Below are 22,798 nucleotides of genomic sequence, written 5' to 3'. Positions count from 1 at the left end.
CAAAGATTGTGGCAATGAATGCACAACTATATGACAATACTGTGAACAACTGATTGCACAACTTGAATGACGGTATGTTATGTGACTATATCTCAATAAAATTGCATTTAAAAAAAAAAAAAGCAAAGACAAGAAAATAAGTAAAAGGCATCCAGATTGGAAAGAAAAAAGTAAACTTTCCCTATTTGCAGATGACATGACCCTATATATGGAAAATCCTGAAAAAATAACAACAAAGTTTCTAGAGCTAAAAATGAATTCAGCAAAGTGTAAGAGTACAGAAACAGTACACAAAAATCAGTGGTATTTCTATACATTAGGAATGAACAATCTAAAAAGAAAATTTAGAAAAATCTTCCATGTACAATAGCAACTGAAAGAATCAAATAGTTAGGAATAAATTTAACCAAGGATATACATGGGAAACTGCAAAACATTGCTGAAAGAAAATAAAGAAGACTTAAATAAATGGAAGAATATTCCATGTTCATGAATTGGAAGACTAAATGTTGTTAAGATGTCAATTCTACCCAAAGCTATTTACAGACTCAACACAATTCCAATCAAAATTCCAACAACCTTCTTTGCAAAAATGTAAAAGCCAATCATCAAATTCATATGGAAGGGTAGTGTACCCCAAATAGCCAAAACCATCTTGAAAAAGGAGAACAAAGTTGAAAGACTCACATTTCCCAATTTTAAAACCTGTTACAAAGCTACAGTAATCAAAACAGTATAGTTCTGGCACAAGGACAGACATATAGACCAATGGAATCAAACTCACATCTATGGCCACTTGATTTCTGACAAGGATTCCAAGTCCACTTGGAATTAACCCCTTCAACAAATGGTGCTGGGAATACTGGAATGAGTCCCTTCAACAAATGGTGCTGGGAATACTGGATATCCATGTACAAAAGAATGAAGGTGGACCCCACACTATATACAAAAATCAACTCAAAATGGATCAAAGACCTAAATATAGAGCCAAGCTATATAAATCCTAGATGAAAACACAGGGAAACATCTTCAGGACTGTATATAGGCAATGGTTTCTTAGACTTTACACCCAAAGCACAAGCAACAAAAGAAAAAATAGATAAATGGGATGTCATCAAAATTTAAAACTTTTGTACATCAAAGGATTTTATCACGAAAATAAAAAGATAACCTACAAAATGGGAAAAAGTATTTGTGAACTGTTTCTCTAGTAAGAGTTTAATATCTAGAATGGTTACCACTCAAAAACAAAATACAAACAACCCAATTAAAAAATGGACAAAGAACTTGAATAGACGTTTCTCCAAAGAAGACATACAAATGGCCAGAAAGCACATGAAAAGATGCTCAATATCATTTGCCATTAGGGAAATGCAAATCAAAACCACAATATAATACCATTTCATATCTACTAGAATGGCTATTATTTAAAAAGAAAATCAGAAAGTAACAAATGTTGAGAGAATGTGGAGAAATAGGAATAGTGTATGAGCTCAGGAATATATGGGAACTCTGTATTTTCTTTATTACTTTTCTGTAAACTTACAACTTCTCTAATAAAAAAATTAAATAGAATGTGGGTTTTACTCTCATCATAATTACAGTAATACTGCCACACAATACTTAATATGGAACAATTTGTCCTCCAAATTTTTGATCCATTAGTGACATTATAGCTGCTAAAAAGAACTATTAGAATTATCTGAGGACCCTTTTAAAAATTCTAATGCTTGGGTCCACCCACAGAAATTCAGATTTAATTGGTCTGAATGGGCACCTGGGAATCAGCATTTATTGAAGACCTGTCCTCCATCCCACCCCCACCCCCACACCGGTAATTCTAAAGTGTAGCCAGGTTGAGAACCACTGACATAGAACCAGTCCAAAACCTTAAAAATTTCAGGGGGTTGTTGAGTATAAATGTATCTATCCTCTTTCGATCTTGAAATACACTCTAGGTCTCATTTACTTTAAATTAAAAATAAGGATATGTATCTGAGGTTAAGATAGTCAAAATAATTCACCAAATGATCTTCTCCTTTCATACAAACATACACACACACCCAGATATTAACCTAAAATAGCACTAGCAGAGCTGCTCAAGGGCCAAACCAAGAAAACTGACCTGTTATCTTCATACCACATACATGGGACATCACTAAACTTGCTAACCATGTGGCAAAGTAGTATGGGAAGGAAAATTACTTTTATATACTAATAAGACTCTGAGCCAAGAAAGAAAAAGAAGCACATTACTGCTGCAAGTAATTAGGATAAGATATGGTACTTTTTAAAGATCATCTAGTCAAAGAGGTTGTATAACTGCTCTGATTACCAGAACATTTGGAAGGTTCTGGGTATGGAAAGCCATTCCTTGCTTCAATTCCCAGTTTCCAAGATGATCAATGTTCCAGTGGTCAAAGTAAAAAATGTTCATATTTAAAGTAACAAAATCTTTCACCCTTCAATTACTCACTGAAACTGAAGAACTGTACCCCAATTTAGAGGTTACAAGCTAAGATAAATCATTCTTCAAAGCCTTAATTATAAGCTAATTGCAGCAGTGAACTCCTTTGCTTGGTTGCTTGGCTTTGTTTGCAGTTGCATTTCATTCTTGGTTGGTTTCATTTTTAGGTTAGGCAATTAGATTAAAATCCTTTCCTCAAGACACTTGAACTTTTTTTCTTGCAATATGTAGAGGGCAGTGAAACACAATATTATGACACTCAATTTGAGCAGTTCCTTGTCTTCTAAAATCTCTAAGCTTAGGTTCATGCAGCAGACAGATGCAAAAATTTTTTGTAGAGAATTCACATTCCATCCTCAATAATAAATAAAATATCTAGGATGAACAATTCACCTCAGTTTGCCAAGGACTTGCCCAGTTTTAGGACAGAAAGTCCAGTGTATTGGGAACCACCCTTCACCTCCAGTCCCAGGCAAAGTGGGATGGTTGGTTACCGTAAGAGCAAGCAGAAGAAGAATCCAAACTGGATTGGACTTTAAGTAATTGGGCCTATCTTTCAGGTCAGTACAGGTATTCTTTCCTGATATTGGTAAACAATCCATGCTTCAGAGTCAATCAGCCACCATGCAAGAGCTCCCGTTCTGCTTTACATGTATTATCTTGAAACATCTCAACAGTGTAGAAGGTAACTGTCATTGCCCCAATTTTATAATATAAAGAAACTGAGGCTCTGAAAATGATATGCCCCAAACCACACTGGTAGTAAAGGGTAGAGCGCAGATTCAGGTCTAGTTTTGTCTGACTTCGAAGCTTGTGCTCAGTTCATTTCACTCTGCTTCTCACATTCTGAAGTCCATCAACCATAATAAATGTTAAGAAAACTTACCTAGAGGAAATTTAATGAATTAAAGCAAAACCAAATAATAAAATATAGAGGAAAAAATGGAAATAACAAATAAAATATCAGAATCTATATGAATTCAATGAAATATAGGAGACAAAATAATGAGCATCTAATTATTAATGGGTTATAAATTGCTCAAAGTCAAGTTCACAAGATTATAACATCCTCCCAAGAATTCAAATACTGCCTTAGGTAAAACAAATTTTCTATTCAAATGTATGAAACTTTTGCTTCTAATTATTTCTTCTCAGAGTGAGTAATAATGTCTAGTGTAAATATGACTCATTACTAACTTTCTGTATTTTGATTTATCCTATATGCTTACTGTTCTAGTTTGCTAATGCTGCGGAATGCAAAACACCAGAGATGGATTGGCTTTTATAAAAAGGGGTTTATTTGGCTACACAGTTACAGTCTTAAGGCCATAAAGTGTCCAAGGTAACACATCAGTAATCGGGTACCTTCACTAGAGGATGGCCAATGGTGTCCGGAAAACCTCTGTTAGCTGGGAAGGCACGTGGCTGGCGTCTGCTCCAAAGTTCTGGTTTCAAAATGGCTTTCTCCCAGGACGGTCCTCTCTACCAAGCTTGCTCCTCTTCAAAACATCACTCACAGCTGCACTGAGTTCCATCTCTTTGAGTCAGCACATTTATATGGCTCCACTGATCAAGGCCCACCCTGAATAGGTGGGGCCACGCCTCCATGGAAATATCCCATCAGTTATCATCTACAGTTGGGTGGGGCGCATCTCCATGCAAACAAGCTAATCCAAATGTTCCAACTTAATCCCCACTATTATGTCTGCCCCACAAGATTGCATCAAAGAATATGGCTTTTTCTGGAGGACATAATACATTCAAACCGGCACACTAACTAAGAAAAATAGGCTCATAAAGATGCTATTTAAGCACTGTCTAAAAGGAGCAAGAAACTGCTGCTTTATAATTTAAATCCTAACTATGCAGGTTTGTTCTCAGCTCACATTTAAATCTGCGTTAAACCAGCAGATATTTTTGGACTAACATCATTTCAAGGATATTGCTAAAGAAAATCGTGTCTGGTGATTTTTACTTGATGTTCTTGTGTACCCCTAATTTTTCCTTACATATCAGTCCTATTATCTGCTCCTTTATACTGGGTCTTTGGAAAGGTTCATACCAGAGATTTCCTTCTAGCAGCTACATATAAAGAAAAGAAATTTATGTCCATCAGTTGTTAATGGGAATGCATCTTGACAACATAGGACTGCTGAGGAGAGAGTCCTCATGTGTATCTCTCAACAGAATGGCAGTGAAGCAGGTGCTTTGGTGCCGACCTTGAATTGATTTTTTCCTTCTCACAACTCCAATTCTAGGGCATTATTCTTCATATATTCTTCCACATAAGCATGTTATATAAGAGCAAAATTATCATTGCAGCATTGTTATTAATAATGACAAATTGGAAACAGTCTAAATGACCACAATTGGGGCCTCTTACGTAAATTCTGATATAGACTTTTCAGTGGAATCCTACACAACTGTAAAAGAAGAAGAAGAAAATTCTTTTATTAATTATATGGAATGGCTCAGTAATATCTTGTTAAAAGGAAAAAAACAAAGTGCAAGACATTGTGCATAGTTTGTATAACAAATGCTACCATTTTGTATAACAAAAGGTAAAAAGTAAGACTATATAGACAAATATGTTTGCTAGTATATGTATAGATTTTCTCTAAAGGGTACACAAGGAACTGATAGCACTGGTTGCCTCCAAGGAGCGGAGTTGAGAGGGTGAGACAAGGGTGGGAGGGAGTCTTTTTAACTGAGTACCCATTTGTAACTTTCGAACTGGGTATCACAAGAATGCTAATTAATCAAATAGATAAAATCAGAATTGAATATAAATAAAACACAAAGTTTCTTCCACCTTGCCAATTGTGGACATTAAAATCTTTTTAAGGGAGGCAAAAAAGATCTTTAAACAACCCCTGTATCTTCCGAATTCCCCTCTTAAAGATTTTTTTTTTCTCTCTGCTGCTGCTGCTGCTGCTTCTGCAGACCTTAAACGCAAAGGAGCCATCCTCTTCTACTGTGCAAATCTACACTGAGAGAACTGCCTCGACCACTGGCCTTGGAGAGGATTCCTAGGGTTTTAGAAATCTCCAAAGTGCCACAAACGCTTTAGTCTCGTGGAGTGACTTCCAATCTGCCAGTAAAATTGCCAGTGTGTTTTCACAGCCGAGCCGTTCAGGCTAAGGCAGTGTGGCTTAGGAGGGCTGTTGCAGAATTCTGGGCCTGGTGCCTGAAGGATGCAAACGCGCAATGAAGCCCTAGGCTAGGGTTGAATCCTTAAATTTCCAATCATCCTTCCAGAACCTGGAATTCCTGGCAGGAATCGGTGCATTCCTCACTTGCAGCAATCTTTGGGCATCCTCCTGACAGCGCGGGTTCTCTAACGCGGTCATACGGCAGCGACGGGGTCTTTGAATACATGGGTGCGTGTCCTGCATCAAGCACTAACGCATTTAGTGTGGGTTGAATGAATGAGCGTAGCTAACATAGCAAATTCATAAGAAAATTAAAGTAATCAAGATTAGAGGATGTCACCCCACCCCGATGACTTTAAATACCCAGGGACTGTGATGTGAGGAAGCTGTTAGTGGAAGGGCGCAGCGCCACCATCGGGCCAGGCCGGGTGTGAAGCCTCCCACACTTACGCCGGGTGGGAGAGGTGTTCCAGAAGCAGACTGGCCCCGAGTTCAGGAGACCCATCACCTTGGAGTCAGGGAGGCCCGGGATTCAGGAGCAGAGGGCAGGAAAAGCTTTGCCTTAACGCTGGAAATGACATGAAGTTGTGGCCCTCACACCACATTGCACCACCCCGCCAGGGAGAGCCCCGGGAGAGGCGCGGGTCCTTGAACTGATATTTGTTTAATGTGTGCTCTTACTTTATACCATAATATGGTGTTCACGGATTGAAAAAAAAAAAAAACAAAAAAAATAAAAATACTCTTAGGTGTGGTCCCACTACCAGATTTACAAACGGCAAAATCAACAACCGGCGCTAGAATTGTCAGGTCTCAATTATACCCAAAGTCTCCACTGAAACTCTCTGTGTCTTTATGATACCTTTTCCTTGTCTTCTTTAAGACGTCTTTTTCTCATAGAAGTTTTGGACATAGCACATTTCAGAGCCTGCTGTAAAGGTCTTTTTCTGATGAAAGCCTGTATAGCCATTATGTTGGGATGGCAAAGAGAAACCACAGAAATGTTATACTCTACCAAAAATGGACTTAGGTATTCCTTGGCAGCTTTTCCCAAACTAGCCATGATAGAGCATAGTGGATGCAATTTAACTTCTGAGTTAGATATTCTCTAGAGTTGTGCTGCATTTCCTGGCAGGAAGGATGACTTCCTATGGACTTTCTGTATAAATTAAATGGTCTCTCATGGCATCTTAAACTCCTATTTGTGGGCATGAAGAGTCAGAGCTGGGAACTCTTCAACAAGCTGAAGAAGAATACAAAAGAATCCAGGGTAAGAGAAAAAGGTTTAGTTCCTTTTACTATAAATTAGATACTATATGGATTTAGCATAATTTAATAGTGGTGCTAGATTTTTAAAAAAAAAAAATCTTTCTAATTGCTTCATCTGCACTATCAGAGGAAAAAAATGGAAAAGAATAAACTGGAATAAAAGCAAACCAAACTTTATTATTGTAATACCTACAATCTCCTGAAAGTTTTATTAGTTATATTGTGTTTTTGTTTTTGTTTTTTTTTTCCATTTGGCTAACAAATATGCAGATGCTTTCCTTCATAAGAGAATACCTCTTTGGTTATATTGTTTCATTCCCAAAGGGAAAAATAAAGTACAAGTTTTACTTTATTCCCAAAACAGATGAAAAACAGATGGACATTCCAAGTAGAGCTACATAAAGAAAAATTCAATTCAAAGGATTAAAAGCTGGGCACTATTTTTAAATATGAATTCAGTGCAAGCCAACACATGTGTAACTATAAATGATAGATCATATTTCCTATTTACCTATGCTCTTTTCTTTTCTACACCCATCATTATACATTAGCAAGGCAAGAACAGGCACAAATGAGCAAGTTAATTGTCATGCCATTAGAATTCCCAAATTTCTCTAGTGTGAATGAATTTATAAATTAAAACTGCTAATTTATTATTTTTAAAAAGATTACATTGCTACATATGAACTTGAAAGTGAAGAGAAGAGAAATAACACTCAAGCTAGCTGTTGAGTGAGGAAGTTGGTTTTTAGTTTCCATTTTGTAAAAACTTTTATAAGCATCTTTTTTTTCCTCAGAAACTTAGACATTGTATGAAGCATAATGCCAGGAGGTGTGGGGAAAGCAGAGGCTGCAAGAAGCCTGGATCAAGTTTTTGGAATTCTCACCAATGGCAAAACAAGTCAAAACCAGGTTGAAAGTATCTCAATAATATCTCATATCTGCTAGCAGCAAACTATGAGTTGGATCTATTTTGTTCTTCTGCAAGAGAACAAAACAGGAAATAATTTTGGAATCTAATAATGTTTCTTTCCTGTTGTGTACTTAAGGAGTTTTGACTTAATAATCAAAACTCTAATCTGCCTCAGTTGTCACATAAATATCTTCTCCACATCCTGAATATTAGTTGTGTCATAACAACCTCCTAGGAAGGGCTTGTCAAACACCCAGGCAAGCCACATAATACGTATTGAGTGGCAGTTAACAGCAGCCAAATCTAAGGAGGAATGGAAAAACTCAGACTAAATTCAAAGTAGGTGTCAATATCCATGTGACACTGTAGAGTATACCGATAATAAAAATTAAGCCATCTAAACAAAGTGACAAGATGATTACATGGTGCTTTTTTGTAAATACACAGATCCAACAAAAAAGATGAACACTAGGCACTATTACTAAATACAAAATCCAATGCAAGCCAGCACACGTGTAGTTATAGATTATACCTCTCAACCCTTTACACTAGAGACACTGGAAAACACAACAGTCAGAGATGCCAGAAACCTAGTCAAAAAGTCAATGGCTCTATTTATCCTAGCACCTCCCCTACTGTGAGAGGGCTTGGGGAAGCTACAGCCCAGTTTTTGACAGTGCTTTATAGTATTATCTTTTAAAGTACTTCAGTGCTTCGAGTGAGTGAAGACCATTTCAAAATCGTTGTGATGACTGAGAACTGTGAAGGGTCTGAGATTTTATCTTACTTGCAAGCTAACAAGTTAGTCTACCATAGATTCATGGATGCTAGCAGAGGATATGAGACTTCTGGGTCAGAGACAAAGGACAGTTTATTATTCATATCAATAGCAGTAGCCAGAGTATTAGCATTTGTGTCACTTCCCAGAGTCCCAATTCCCATAGGTGATGTGATGTGAAAAAGGCAAAGTGATACCTGCACATGTAAGTGGGTAGAGCTTGCAGGAGAGCTTAGGGAACCTGAATATTTTATAATGGGCAGTAAGCCTGCCAGACCATGCCCTAAAGGGAGCACAACATAGTGTACTAGAGAGTAAAAAAACTTGGTATTGCTCCAGATAGAGACACTATATCTTTCAAGGCTGTTCAATGTACAAACATATTTTCAGAGATAGTCTGAAATAAAGGCAGTCAGTGCCTTTGCTTGTAAGATAGGTAGAAACATAAGTGACCCACAGAGAATTGTGTCTCAGCATTTACCAGGTGGTAAAACTCCACCCTGATACATACTGCTCAAGGTTCTTTCTTTAACGATCTCCAAATGTAGCTTAGGACAGTACAGTACTATCTTTCTCTGAGGCTCCACATTTACCACCCCAGCCCCAAATTATTCCATTTTTTTTTTCCCCTTTTCCTCCTAGTAGTTTCTCCATAGAGTCTAATCCTTCTCCTGTATCTTGCTCATGCTCTGGTGCCTGAACTACTCACTCCAGCCTCTGACCTTAGATTTACCTCTGATTTATGTGCCAAACTTATGCCCTCTGGAAAGATGCTCCCACAGGTAACGCACCAGTAACAACTTCCTTACCTTCCTAGTACTGGAATTCCTGTACTGCCCTAATAAGGGGCCCCTCCTCTCAGAATACATGTATTAGCTATGAAAGCTGATCACTTCTGGGACTAGGTATGATGACCTATAGGTAGGTGACTGGGTAATCATTACAGGCAACCAGGTTAGGCCTGGAATATATCTGGCTTTATTTTTTTAATGATTTGTCTCAGGGGACTTACTCTATGCTATTAATGTTGTTTGGAATAGTCTTTCAGTCTGTGAACCCAACATGTTGCTATAGAAACAGGTCTTTATCTGAAATGCATCCAATCAATTCTGAAATTATCATTCAGAACACCTTTATAAATTGGAATGAAACCAACAGGTACCCAGAATGTCAGCATTGAGCACTTAGCTGCATTTTCTCCTTTTATGTAATTATTTTAAAGTCAAGAAATGAGGAGAGAAGACTCCAACATACAAATGCATAGAAATACAAAGATATTCCATATAAAAACATTTATTCTTGATTCTTTTATCCTTGAAATGGCATTAAAATAGAGCAAGGTATATCATTTAATAAAGACAAGGTTATGTTTCAAATGCAATGTGAGAGAAATGGTTCATTTAAACACCATTATTCTTCTTATGAAAGAGACTTGTAAATTTATTTATTGGAAGAATTCCAATTCTTAGAGTGGATTTTTAATATTCTCTTGCTCCTCTTGCTTCTTGAAAATAGTTTAACCACTTAATATCCCCAAATGAAAAATTATTAGATGTTATATAGTCCATGCAAAGGGAGTCACAGATCCAAAATAAGGAGAATCCCCAGAATTTGGGAACAAGATCAGAAATTTTTCTTCCATGAAATTTATGATAACAAGAATAAAAATAATTAATGAGATGAACCATCAGTAAAATTAGTCCACCCAAATAACTGGTTCATATGTTGCCAATAAAACAATGTTTTCCAAATCTCTTCCTGGAGCCACATTATCTCACTAAAATTTCATCAGGAAAACATTAGAGTCTTTAGAGCAGTACCGTTCAATAGAACTTTCTGTGATGATGAAAATGCTCTATAATCTGCACTGTCCAATATGGTGGTCACTAGACAGTTGTGGCTTTTTGAGCCCTTGAATGTGGCAAGTGTGACTGAGAAACTGAAAATTTAAAATATTAATTAATTAAAATTTAAATAGTGATGTGGCTAGTGGCTAGTATGGACAATATGCCTTTAGAGATTAATAATCAGAGTTAGTACTTAATACTCAGATTTGGAGTGAAACTAACTTACTCTGTTATTCCTCTTTCCCCAGTTGTTGGGTGGAGGTGAAGTTTCAATGCATTAACATACTTTGCTTTATAAATCTTAGTGGTTGTTATTATTATATACCAGTGCCACAATTTACTAACCATTTGGGTAAATTACCTAGTCTCACAAAGCCTACAATTTCATCTGCAAAATGGAGTTAATATTATTACTTCATGGAATATTGTCAGGATTAAATGAAATAATGCATTAAAGTGCTTAGCAAATGCCCATCTCATGGAAGCACTTAATATATTTTAGATGCTATAATTGTTATTATTAAAGTAATATTTTAACAAGAGAAATTTTTGTAACTTTAGGAAATACTGGGGAAAATATGTGAGGTTATAAAGATTTCTAACTGTGTCTCCAGTATTTCCAAAAGACGATGCTCAAGTTCTAGACTTAGCCCAGTTTTTGAAGTTAAAAATATCCCAATAATGGAGAGGAGTAGCTAAACAAGATCTGTTACTTAATAAAATATGCCTTGAGGAAAAGATTCATAGAGTTATCATATAAAAATTAAGCATTTCTGTATTTCAAGTAATAATTAAAATTGAAAGGCACACAATAAGGGAGAAATATTTGCAGTAAATGTTCAGATAAAGGTTGATGTCTTGAGGTTATAAGTAGCTCCCCCAAATCAGTAAGTCTTTTATAAATAAATCAAGGGCATAAGCCCCTAAATCAGTTCTTCACAATTAAGGAAGACAGAAGGTTGGCAAACATAGGGAATGATCCAATCTCACTAACATTGTACTCAAAAAACACTCTTTAAACTTTATCATGACCTAGAGCAATCAAAAACAAACAAACAAACAAACAAACAGACTTTATCATGGTCTCCAGAAAAGACTGACCTCTATAGACAAACTGTGCTGGATATATCTAATACAACAATTTTCAAACTTTTTGATTTCAGGACTTCTCTATATTCTTAAAAATTATTGAGGATCCCAGAGAGCTTTTGCCTATGTGCATTATTATGTCTATCAATATCTTCCCTATTGGAAATTAAAACTGAAATTGAAAAAACTATATTGCAAACCAGAAAACAAAGTATACTCACTTCCTGTTATGTTTCCACATAGGTGCAAGGAAAACTTCAAGACTACAAAAGAAAGATTTATTGGATGATAATGATGTTACAGAGATTACAGCAGGTATAACTGAAGATAGCTAGTAAAAGTACTGAGAACAAAAGGAGTTAGTATCTAAAAAGTGTACATACTTAGTATCTAAACCTACTACTTTGAAGAATTCTAGAAAACACAATATCTACTAGCCAGCAGAACAATGTTGTTATCACAAGTCATGTAGTGTCTGAAAAACTTCACTACAAACTAAGAAGTAAAGTGAAAATGGAAAATAGCTTCTTATGTATTATGAAAATATTTTTTATCTCAAAGATCCCCTAAAAGGGCCTTGGGGACCTCTGGGAGTGCCCAGACCACACTTTGAGAATCACTGCCCTAATTTGGTTGGTATAAAGTGGTTTCACTGTTTCCTGCCTACCCCTTGGGTGGACCAATAACACTGAACCAAATCAAATTTATTCACCAGCGCTATTTAAGACTTTGAACCTATAGTGACTCCACCAAGATTGGTAAAACATATGGGATTCAGCTTAACACAGTCTGTCAACTTTTCTCTTTTTTAATTGCAGACTCATTAGCAAAAAATCTCTTTGAATACATATTCACCTCATTTTTCTTAGTATAATGTTATTTTCTCCTTATTTTCAGTATCTGGTAGCACACGAAAGTTAGAAAGAGCAAATATTTCACTGCAGGAAATCCTGTCTCAATTTCAAGACATGCGGAGTTCCCATCAATGACATGCCCAGTTCTAAACAACATATTTATAGCCACAATTTTTATACCTTTCAAAAGATTTTAACATAATAATCAAATAAACCAGTAACTCCCACACACATGAGTTCCTTCCTATTTATATCTTAAATACAGTGCCAAATGACAAGACATCTAGAATTTAAGCAGTTGGAAAATTTTTTAACATGTTAGAAAAATTTTTCTGCAAATGTTACAGAAAATGTTTCATGAAGTCTGGAAAATCTAAACTGGAATGCTGTTGATTGTGGCTTAACACAGTTTTATTTTATAAATGGACCTGGTGTGCTCTTCTCATCATTTTTCTGGCATCTCAAGAGCAGACAAGGAAAGTTCTGTTTGTCCAGCAACGTCTCCCTGGTAAAGTCTAAGTAGGTCAGGGCAAAAAGCAAAAAGCTTTTCATTCAGGGAGAAACTAAAAGCTCAGAACCCCATTTATATTTAAAACTACTTTCACTGTACAGTAGCCGAAAAGCAAACAAGTAGCAGGCCCCTTGCTTCCAGATGTGTTCTCACAGTTCCTGACGAGACAACACACCTTCAGTGTCAGAACTGCAAATTTCCTGAAATATTTTGTACTATGTTAATCACAGTTTGATAAATTGCCAATGCTGTATCAAAGAAGCTGGTGTGTAGTTATACTTCACCATGGCTGCCCAACCAGCAGCCTCCCCTTAATGAGCAGTTAGTTGTAATTAATAGATTACCTCAGGCAGAGGTCATTGATTCTGTGGTAATTTTCAAATGCGGACTGGAGTAAGAGTAGGACATTTCAAAAAGAAAGGAAAGAAATTGTGCAAGGCTTGGAATCAGATTTGGTGACAGCAGGAAGATGACCCAAATCTGATTTTTCCAAACCCTGGCAAATTGGATTATAGCGTCTGGAACTGTGGGTTGGAGGGGCACAGATATTTGTGTTGAGTCCTTTTTCAAGGGATAATGCTTTTATTGACAAGAATTTTCAACTAATACTAGTATCTGATAAAGATTTTCATAGTGACATTTAAACACTTTTTTATGTTAACATGTGTAACCCCGATCATAACTAAAGTCTCTCCACTCTTTGGGTTCTAGATGTAATTGCCCTGACTGGACAAAAGTCCAAAGCCCATCCTAGGACTTTGCTGATTTTTAAGTATTACATTTTCAAGGCCTCCCCAGCTCTTGGTTTCCTGCATTCACAAATGTGTCTCTACTTCACTAGGCATCAATTTGAACGGGAAATGCAAAACTGTCATAAATTTCCACCAAAAAAAAAAAAGTCTACTCACAGAGAACATTCATGTTTTCAGTAGAACTGGCTAAAGGTTCTGGGATTTGGGGGAGTGGTGTAAGAGGGTGGGGAGTGGGAAAGATGGGCAGGGGGGAGGTATAAGGAAAGATAACAACCAATATCACTCCACAAATAACTTTAAAAATCCATCATTACCTTCTCGTTCTCTCACATTGTCTCAGTGTTCTACCATTAGACAAGGTGACTAGGAGGACATCAACTGGAGAGGCCCATGATGCAGGCTGAGAAGCAGGCACAAAAGACACCAGATGAAACCATTTGACACCTATGTTGTATTAAACAGTGGTCATGATTCCTTCACCTTGGAGTAGCACTGAATTTAGGGCCCAGACAGTTTGTGGATAGGATAGGAAATGTTAAATACTCCTACCCCAAAGTATCAAAATTAAATGGCCATAAATTAAGGCAAGCCAAGAGACAAACTTTCCCCTACTGCCATACTCTATTCGAATACTGTCCCAGGTTGTCATGGCAAAATATAAGAAAAGTCACTGCCACATGAGACTAAATGGCTTTCTGGGGTAGAGTAGAGATACAACACTCCAGGAGGTAAGTACAAACACATGCAAGTATTAAATATTGCAACTTGAAGAAAGATAGAAATGAGAAAAATGGCTGACAAACACACAGCCTTACAATGGAGAAAAAAATTGCAAGAGATTACAGAAAAACTACCTGGACCACAATCTTTATTTCATCAATGAAAACAAAAAGAAAACAAAACTAAAGAAGCCTTTCCGTTATTACCATAGCTTAAGTCCAAATTCTTGATAATTGAAATAAAATTTTAATTTAAGAATTAGCCTCCTGATTAAGTATGTTATCTGAACTACTAGACACTGGCTTGTTTCAAATTCTAAATTACTTTTATTTTCCTCTGGGGAAGAAAAATTGGAAAGAATCCCACTTAGAAAGTAAGCCATCGGGGCAGGGAAAGGCGTATTAACACACTGAAGTCAGTATGTATACCTAAGAGAGACTTGTAACCTTGGTTCAAGTGCTATGCTAAATACGGCATTTCGTCACATTTTTGTACTTGTGAGCCAGCCCCGCAAAAAAGCAAACTGAACTGAATGAGCTTCTTTGATTAATTTTCTAGTACAAGACAGTTTAAACATCACACTGACAATGTAATTTAAATTACAGCAGAGGGGAATGGCAGAGTCCTTAAATAGATGCCTGCACACTCTTCCAGGATTCAGAAGTCTCTTATTTAAGTGTCATGGCCTACCTTAATAGGATTTCCTTGTCAATATCCACCACTTCTCTCAATCTGCCAGGTGAGAGGGAGTCAACTCCTGTGGTCTAGATATATAATTCTGGAAAAATAAATGTACAATTACCATACTGTTACTCTGACAAGTGATAGTTATTATGACTCTGGTCCTAAGGAGGTAAATTTTTATCTAACACTGTAAGAGGAGTTCTCCAACTAAACAGTTTCATAGAATTTGATGTTATTGGCTTATTACCTACCCTAGCTCTCACATTCATGAGAATATCTGAAATGCAAGACAAGCATGCTAGGAATCTTGCTGCAAAACTAAATTAAAACATTTTAAATTAAATAGCATAACTCAGTGGATGGTCTATGAAGCCATCATATATCTCATATTCTCACATTGTCAAATACTGATCTTAGGAAGTTGTATGAGACTTGTGCATGATGACTAAAGATAGAGGTATGTGCCTCTGTTTATCTTCTTGGTGTTCAATGTTCAAACCAGAAAGGCCTTTCTAGGTTTGTCAAGCTGCTAAGCAATTGTTACTCTTGGCTATATAGCTACTCTAAAACCAGAAAGCCATAGGCACTGAATGCTTTCCAACTTCCTTTGGCTCCCAGGTCCATTTTCTCTTCTGTCCATCCCCACACCTTCTCTTGTTTTTACCCATGTCTCAATGGATTTGTAGGATTATATTCTGCTGTAAGAAGAATAATGTACCCTCCTCCAAACAAAGATTTACACATGCTAATCCCCAGAACCTGTGAATATGCTATGTTACATGGCAGAAGAGAGTTTGAAAATGTGATTAAAGTTACATAAAATAAGTAAAATAGGGAGATTACCTTGGATTATCCAGATGGGCCCAATCTAATCATTTGAACCTTTAAAAGCAGAGAAAGTTATCTGGCTGGAGTCATCAGAGAGATGTGGCAGAAGTCAAAAGAGGCAGAGGAGTTAGATCAGAGAGTTTAAAACCTGAGAAGGGCTCTATCTGCCATTACTGGCTTTGAAGACAAAGGGAATTACCTGCCAAAAAAAAAAAATGGGTGGTCTATAGGAGCTGAAAGTGACCTGTGGCCAATAACCAGCAAGGAAATGTGGACCTCAGTCTTAGGACAACATAGAACTGAATTCTGTCAACATCCTAAATGAACCTGGAAGTGGATTCTCTCTAGGAAATCTCCAGATAAGATCCCAGGCTGACCAACACCTTGATTTCAGCCTTGCAGTAAACAGAGCAGAAAAATCATCTGATCCTACCAGACTTTTGACCTACATAACTGGGAAAAAAACAAATACGTGTTGCTTATGCTGCTAAATTTGTGGCAATTTGTTACAGCAGGAATATAAAATGAATGCAGATTTTGGTAACAGGAGTGGGGTAATGCTGTAACCAATACCTAATGGGTAATGCTCTACCCATTGCTTGATTCTTAGAAATTTCTAAGAATCAAGCAATGGGTAGAGATTGGAAGAATATTGGGGAGTATGATAGATTGCCTTGAACAGACTATTAGTAGAAATATAGACTTAGAGGGTGTTTCTGATGAGGGCTCCAAAGAAAATGGAAGAAGGAAGATCCTTGCTATATAGTGGCAGAAAGCATAGAAAAATTATGTCCTGCACTTATGTTGTACGCAGAACTTGTAAGTGACTATTCTAGTCATTTAGCTGAGAAGATTTCAAAACAATGTTTCGAAGGTGTGGCCTGTTTTTTCTTGCTGCTTATAATAAAATGCAAGAGGAAAGAGATAAAATGAGGGAAGAACTGTTAAACAAAAAGGAACCAGGATTTGATGATTTTAGAAATTCTCTGCCTACCCAAATGGCAAAAGACACTAAAATTAAGAGATTCACTGTCAAAGCATGCTCTAGAGAAAAACCAAAGGGTCTGATTGTAAAACCTTTTTCTAATGCTTTAGAAAGATCAAAAGTTCAGAATATTCAGTCACGCAAAAGGCCATTTGAAGAGATTAAAAGTATGACTCATAAATTCCCTCAGACATCTTGGCAGAAGCCATAAATTGAGACGGTGTTATCTAGGAACAATCTGTGGACAAACCTCTTATCTAATGGTGTGAATAATTATAACATTAAGTGGGAGACCCACAGAGTTCTTGAGAATTTTGTGCCAGCAGAAACACAATCATTCAGGACTGAAAGGTGGAGAGAGAGTATGAAATGAAAGGCTACCAGACCCAAAAAATTTTATCTGCAGAAAACAAGTGTATGAAAAACTGCTCAGTTGCAAACATGTACTACCTATCATGAAAAAAGAAGCACGCCTCAAAGATGGGAACAGAGAGCCCAGAGGGTGGAACCAAGAATCACAGAGACTTTTTCCTAGGCCTTGAAATCTAATGAAAGTTTGACAAACTGGATTTCAAAATTATTTAGTACCATGACTCCTTTTTTCCTTCCGTTTTCTCCCTTTTTGAACCAGATCATCTATAACTGCTATTCTATGCCTGTCCCACCCTTGTATGTTTGGAGCAGATAACTAGCTTCTTTAATTTCACAGGTGTTTCAGAAGGGAATTCTACACAGAGTCTCACTCATAACTGACTTAGATTACTTAGATAATAAGATTTGAGACTTTTGAGCTAATGAAATTTAGATGAGATTTTTGAACTTAAGTTGATGCTTTAATGGGATGAGATCTTTTGGGATCTTGGGATGGGATGAATGTATCTCACATGTAGGATGGAAATGAAAATCTTTGACGGCCAGGAGGCAGACTGATGTGGGCAGAACAATGACCTCCTGTTTCCATTGCTAAAGAAAATGCATTACTAAAGAAAATGCATGCAACAGTTTGGCTTAAAGAATGGGAATTTGTTGGCTCACAGTTTTGAGGTTAGGAAAAACCCAAATCAAGGTACCACCAAGGCAATTCTTTCTTCCCAAAGATTTTTGGACCTGGGCTCCTCTGTCACATGGCAATGCATATGGCGGTTATCTCCTGGCCTCACCCTTCTCTTCCAGGTTCTGTTGACTTCCAGCTTCTGGGTGCTCCCTCTGTGATTTTTTCTCTATCTGTCTCAATTTATTCTGTTTATAAAGGACTCCAGTAATAGGGTTAAGACCTATCCTGATTGAGTTAGGCCACACCTTAACTGAAGTGACCTCATCAAAAGGTCCTACTCACAGTGGGCTCACACCCACAGGAATGGATTAAATTTAAGAACATGTTTTTCTGAGATACATAACTCCAACTATCACACCTCCCAAAGATTTCCACACCCTACTGCCTGGAATCAGGTTATGTTGCATGGCCAAAGGGAATTTGCCACTGAGATTAAAGTTATGGACATTAAAATAGAGATATTATCCTGGATTATCCAGGTGGGCCCTAGCTAATCAATTGAACCCTTAAAAGTAGAAGAGGAAGGCAGAAGAGTTAAACAGATAGATGCAGCAGAAGGGAATGCAGGAAAGATGAGGCAGAAGGCGAGGTCAGAGAACTCCTAAGTCCAAGAAAAACTAGAGCTGCTGTTAATGGCTTTCAAGATGGAGAAAGGAGTCCAAGAACCAGGGCATGCAGGCAGCCTCTAAGACTAAGAATGACCCCTAGCCAACAACCAGCAGGGAACTGATGACCTCAGTCCTATGACCACACGGAACTGAATTCTTCCAACAACTTGAATCAGCCTGGAAATGGATTCTTCTCTCAGAGTCCCCAGATAAGATCCCAGGCTGACTGGCAACTTGATTTCAGCCTTGCGACTTGTGAGCCTACCAGACTTTTGACCTACATAACTGTGAAATAATCTGTGTTGTTTTAAATTTCTAGTTTGTGGTCATTTATTATAATAGCAATAAAAAACTAACACATATTCACAGTTAGATTTAAATTATTATAAGAATTTGATCCTTTCTACCTCTCTAATAGTATAAGTCACACTTTCATGTAAATTATAATCAAAAGATCAATTTAATTTTTAATTTCTGTGACTTTGTCTTTCATAGAAGTAATTTTAAAAATTTATCTTGGGCCTTGTGCTGAAAGCTAGAATGGTCTTTGTTATTTTGCTGTTGTTTTTATAGAAGAATCAGTTTACTAATTCAAGATCTAATATGTACTTCACCACACTTAGTCAAATCTCAAGACTGTAAGACTCTTATGAATTTCTCCCTTGGGTCATAAGTGGTGGGTTGAGTCCCAGAAAAAAAAAATAGTATGCCAAAAGAGAGCTCTTTGCTGAATCAAGATGCCTTATTTCTAGTCCTAGGCAGCCTCTTGGAAATCAGTTAACCTCTTTGGATCTCATTGTCTTCTCTATAGAACAAAGGGAATGAGAATTAAAGGAGACTTCCATGATGAAGTGCTGCTTGGTTGATGTCTGAAGGATTGGCAGATATTAATGGGGCAAGTGGGGTTGGGGCGGATGCAGAGAGGAGAGCAGTCGAGGAGAAGTCTCAGCACGCCCTGCTTTATATGACACATGCTACAACACTGCTTAGCTGATATATTTAAGTGGCCCAATAAACAGAGCAAAAAATATTCTATAAATGGGGTCTAGAAGAATGCACACCTCTTGTTGGCAACCTCTGAAGAGGGCTATATGGAAAGGGTAAGGTTAGGGCTTACAGAAGCTCTATGGAGCAGTGGCTAAGGGCATGGGGATAGGTGCCAGACCTTCCGAAGTTTGAATCCATGCTCTGCCACTTACTAGCTGTATATCCTCTCTAGATCCCAGATTCCTGACCTGTAAAGTATATCTGTGTGTTTGTGTATGTGCATGCACCTGCAGGTATTGCTTAAAGCAGATCTTGGCACAGGATAAGCATTACATAAATTGGTAAGCACTATACAAATGTAAATCAGCATTATTAAGGAGAACTTTTAGTTTTTGCCCTGTAACTGCTGTTTTATTTAACTCTTTTACAATGAGAAGATATTAATGAATTCCTTTATAATTTAAAATAAAGAAAAACAAATTAAGGGGAAAATGGTGTATAATTCATATGATATGATACCTTTGGTTATCTCCTGAACTCCTGAGTTGGACCAATTGTGGGTTGAATAAGCCAAAAATGAAAGACATCAATGGACAGTTTCATCAACACTCCCAATTTGTAAGATGTCTCACTGACCCACTTGATTACTTTTAAAATGATGCAATTAACAAGTGTTGCAATAAAAAGATCCTTTAGAACAATATCAAAAATTCAAGAGAGTATATAAAATGCAGATCTTCTGATGACCTTTTAGAAATATATAAATTTCAGCAATTACTTGAAAGGATGACTATGAAAAAGAAGGATTCATAAAATTCATAAAATTCAGGACTTGAGAATCATTTGTGATACGCTAACACATTAACACTTATTCAAGAAAATACTACAAGATAAATTATAAGTTGCCAAATTAAATATCCCTTTTAAAAAGGGCAACCAGGTGCCTATTTTCAAATATAATTCAAAATTAATTAATGTTTTCTTGGAGATTAGGGTTTAGTGGGAAAATAGATATTAATCAAATAATCAAACAAATAAGTATATAATTACAAATAATAATTTGGATTTTCCTTTGTTAATAGTCTATAAACAGAGTACTTTTTAGTTACTGCTATAAATATTGCTTGCTTAGATCCTAAATCACCATTTCATCCACACAGAAGAAAAATTATGATACAAGGCACAAAGCACTGGATGAAAATTAGTTAAGTCCAAGCTCTGCCACTAACCAAGTGACACTGGGGAGTTCTTCAAACTCTCTAAAATTAGGTGATACCATAGATGCCCTTATAGGGTCCTTTCAATTCTAAAATCATTTGATAAATATCTTTACAATCCCAACATTACTTTTTATCTCAACGATTTTCTATTGCATAACAAAATAAAGGCTGTGTCTTCCAAAAGGGAAAAGAGTTTTAAAATTATTTGGATATAAAGAATTCATATAAATAAGTAATAAGTATGAAAAATTGTAAGAACACAATAGGTTCAACTTTAAAAAATATATAATGAAGAATGTTCAGGAAAATCAATACTGTACAGGCCTAGTTGTGGCAGGAAGGATAGTTGAACTGTGGGATATTGAAATCTTTTTTCTCCCAAGGTCTTTAAAAACAAAGTAGATTCCAAACTGTAGGGGAATAGCTCAAGACAGAAGGTTGAAATGACATATCAAGGCATGTTTCAGCCCTCTGAACATTATCTGAGACATTTTCTTCATACTTGAAGTATTTTTTCCCCATAAAGGGAGAGTTCTTTTAATTATCCATGAACGTACATTATTAATCAAACTCTACCTCTGAATTATAATTCATGCTAAAGTCCCTAGAAGTTAAAAACATGTATGGGAATTTATGAGAATTTGAAAACTCCACTCACGAGGTCATTGAGAGTACATTAAAGGGCATTTACTTTGTTTAGATGTGATGTATTTTATTATCAGGGCTGAGTCACACTTCCTGCAGTACTCCAGGGGGATTAAACACACTAATCTAATTATGACAGTGTCACTGCACTCTCAACAAAAAAGTATTCGCCAAGTTTAATTATTTTTAGAAACTTTAACTTTGAATTTAATTTAAAATGTGATTAAGTTCTCTTTTCTGTTATCTAAATTGAGGTAAAGGGCATTGTTTAAGCTTATTCATAGACAAAAGAATAACTTTATTAGTTATTGGTTTCTTCATATACCTTAAATTTAAGAATACAATGTTATAAACTTTTATTTATAGTGATATTATTTCCTTAAATAAACACAAATTTTATATTGGATAGTCTTGAATCCAATAGGATTCAAACTTGATATGGTTTTAATTTTCCCTAATCATCGCTTTCTAATGTACTTTGTCAAATCTCCCTTCTCTTGATTCTTAATATCTCAGGCAGATCCCATAGCTTTCTGGTCACCTTAAACATTAAAAAATCCAGTCCATGGTGTTTTGGTGTGCCGAGCCCTTTATCTTGGGACTTGCCCTTATGAAGCACGTTACTGCAAAGGAGAGGCTAAACCTGCTTATAATTGTACCTAAGAGTCTCCCCCTGAGTACCTCTTTGTTGCTCAGATGTGGCCCTCTCTCTCTAGCTAAGCTGACTCAGCAGGTGAACTCACTGCCCCCCCCCCAATTGGGATCTGACTCCCAGGGGTGTAAATCTCCCTGGCAATGTGGAATATGACTCCCAGGGAGGAATCTGGACCCGGCATCAAGGGATTGAGAACATCATCTTGACCAACAGGGGAAAGCGAAATGAAACAAAATAAAGTTTCAGTGGCTGAGAGATTTCAAATGGAGTTGAGAGGTCACTCTGGTGGACATTCTTATGCACTATCTAGATAACACTTTTTAAGTTTTAATGTATTGGAATAGCTAGAAGTCAATAGCTGAAACTACCAAACTGCAACTCAGTAGCCTTGACTCTTGAAGATGATTGTATAGCAATGTAGCTTACAGGGGGTGGCAGTGCAATTGTGAAAGCCTCGTGGATACACTCCCTATATCCAGTGTATGAATTGATGAGTAGAAAATGGGGACAAAAAAACAAATGAAAAATAGGGTGTGGAGAGGGGGATGATTTGGGTGTTCTTTTTTACTTTTATTTTTTATTCTTATTTTTACTTTTTCTGGTATAAGGAAAATGTTCAAAAAATAAATTGGGGTGATGGATGCACAAGTATATGATGGTACTGTAAACAGTTGATTGTATGCTACAGATGATTGTATGATATGTGAATATATCTCAATAAAACTGAATTTTTAAAAAAAATCCAGTCCAATCTAGGCCAGTTTAAATTTTCAAATCTCA

At 36.7% G+C, this 22,798-nt stretch overlaps 1 protein-coding gene across 1 annotated transcript in view; it reads right to left on the bottom strand.

Moving 5' to 3' along the window:
• The window catches only part of COL9A1 (collagen type IX alpha 1 chain), a 126,550-nt gene extending 111,442 nt beyond the window's left edge, over nt 1–15,108 (bottom strand). Inside the window, exon 1 of the transcript XR_005217967.1 lies at nt 15,043–15,108. The gene's annotated coding sequence lies outside the window, so the exon portion shown is untranslated. The remainder of the gene's footprint in view (nt 1–15,042) is intronic.
• Between the last annotated feature and the right edge of the window lie 7,690 nt (nt 15,109–22,798).

The sequence above is a fragment of the Choloepus didactylus genome, chromosome 7 (assembly GCF_015220235.1).
Source record: "Choloepus didactylus isolate mChoDid1 chromosome 7, mChoDid1.pri, whole genome shotgun sequence".
Taxonomy (NCBI): Eukaryota; Metazoa; Chordata; class Mammalia; order Pilosa; family Megalonychidae; genus Choloepus; species Choloepus didactylus.
The sequence above is the reverse complement of the archived record's forward strand: the minus strand, read 5'-3'. Positions and strand labels throughout refer to the sequence as shown.